Source organism: Hydra vulgaris, chromosome 05, assembly GCF_038396675.1.
Source record: "Hydra vulgaris chromosome 05, alternate assembly HydraT2T_AEP".
Lineage (NCBI taxonomy): Eukaryota > Metazoa > Cnidaria > Hydrozoa > Anthoathecata > Hydridae > Hydra > Hydra vulgaris.
This window is the reverse complement of record NC_088924.1, coordinates 42707501-42709449: the sequence shown is the minus strand read 5'-3', so window position 1 is coordinate 42709449 and position 1949 is coordinate 42707501.

Sequence of the window (1949 nt, the reverse complement as noted above, 5' to 3'; positions counted from 1 at the left end):
ATCGTGCTCGCCATAATCTTACTCCTGATTCCATTCTTTAACTCTAAAAATCTCTTATTCTTCCCAGTATGGAATACAGTTGACATGTTTGGGCTGGTTCTTCTGATGATACTCTTTCTCTTTTAGACACGGTCCAAAAACACATTGTTAACGTAGTGTAATTAGTGTAAATAATTGCATTATATATAAACTATTATTGTGTTGCGACAGAAGAAACGTTGTGGGTGCGTCATATATTACATTGTATATAACGTTTATAATGTTTATTATACCTTCGGGGGTATTTGCAAATGTATATATATTGAGTAAAGGTATTCACGAAGACGGTGAGAAAAACAAATATAGATTTAATAGTACAAGCTATTTCGGCAATGAGCATCGTGATAAAGTTCGCGGATTTGGTGTCGGAGTACGATGGTTCGGGTGAATTTTCAGAATGGATACAGAAATTGGAACTGGTAGCAAAACTTCAAAAAGCTGATAAGTTGCATGTGGTGCTTCCCTTATTTCTTTCTGGAGGAGCGTTCGCTGTTTATCAAGGTCTATGTGATGAGATAAAAGAAGACTACAATGAAGTGAAAAATGCACCGACTACTGCCTCTCTGCTTCTCCGCTAACAGCATACGAATTCGTAAATCGCTATCTTAAAGAGAACAAGTCCGTTGACGTATATCTCGCAAAATTAACGAGGCTGAGCAAGCTAATATCATCTCATAAGCGAAGAGTGGATAAGGTGCGCATTCATTCTCGGGTTACCTGACAAAGTAAGAAAACAGCTGCAAACTGCATGCTCAATATCAACAGTGTCGCTGTATCAGATCGCTGAAAAATCAAGAAGTTTGGTAGTCTTACGTCATAAAGAATCGTGTTTTGTTAGTTGCGTAAATCCTGTTGCTATCAGTCCAAGACAGGTTCCTCAAGGACGCGGAAAAAAGACCTTAACTTGCTACCGTTGCGGCGAGGATAGACATATTAGTCGAAACTGTAGCAAAGAAATTAAGAAGAAGAGGTGCCTTATGTGTGGAGTGGACAATCACCTGGTCCTGCACTGCTATAAAAAGTGTACGAACTCAAAAACATGGAAGAGAAGCCACCCGTTTTTGTGAGAGCAACTTCCTACAAAATTTAAAACCGCCAACTCTCTGCGTATATGTCAATGGAAGAAAAATAGAAGCATTGTTGGATACTGGATGCTCCAAATCAATTTTAAGTCGGGATATTGTAAACGCAAAAAATGCCACGCAAGAGAAAAGGTTGTTATGATGGATGGAAACTCAAAAGAAATAAAACACCAGATTGTTGTTAATCTTTCTATAAATGATACCACCATTGATTTTCTGCCAAAACTAACGAGGAAGTTCTTCACAACTATGCACAAGGATAGGAAGTATTTGTAAAACCACCTGACTCAAAATGTACGAGCGAATGGAACAGAGGAAGAGTCGCAGAAAAAGGACGATGGGTTTCGGTAAAATCAATGGATTGCCGAGACACTTGTCGAATGTCCGTTCTGCTCCCATTGTAACTGATTTGTCTATTAGAGAATTGGAAGAACCCATTGCGGATAACCTGAATCTCCGAAGATCGACGCGAGTGCGGAAGTTTCTGAAAAAGTATGCGGACTTTGTGATCTAGAGATCAAGGGGTGTTGTAATTAGTGTAAATAATTGCGTTATATATAAACTGTAATTAGTGTAAACAACTGCGTTATATAAAAACTATTATTGTGTTGCGAAAGAAGGAACGTTGTGGGTGCGTCATATATTACATTGTATATAACGTTTGTAATCTTTACTATACCTTCGGGGGTATTTGAAAATGTATATAAATTAAGAATAGATATTCACGAAGACAGTGAATAAAACAAATATAGATTTAATATTCCACGTAGTTGGATATGTTTTTTCAGCCAAGTTTGAGCCACTCTCCCATCGTCGTAAAGTTGCATC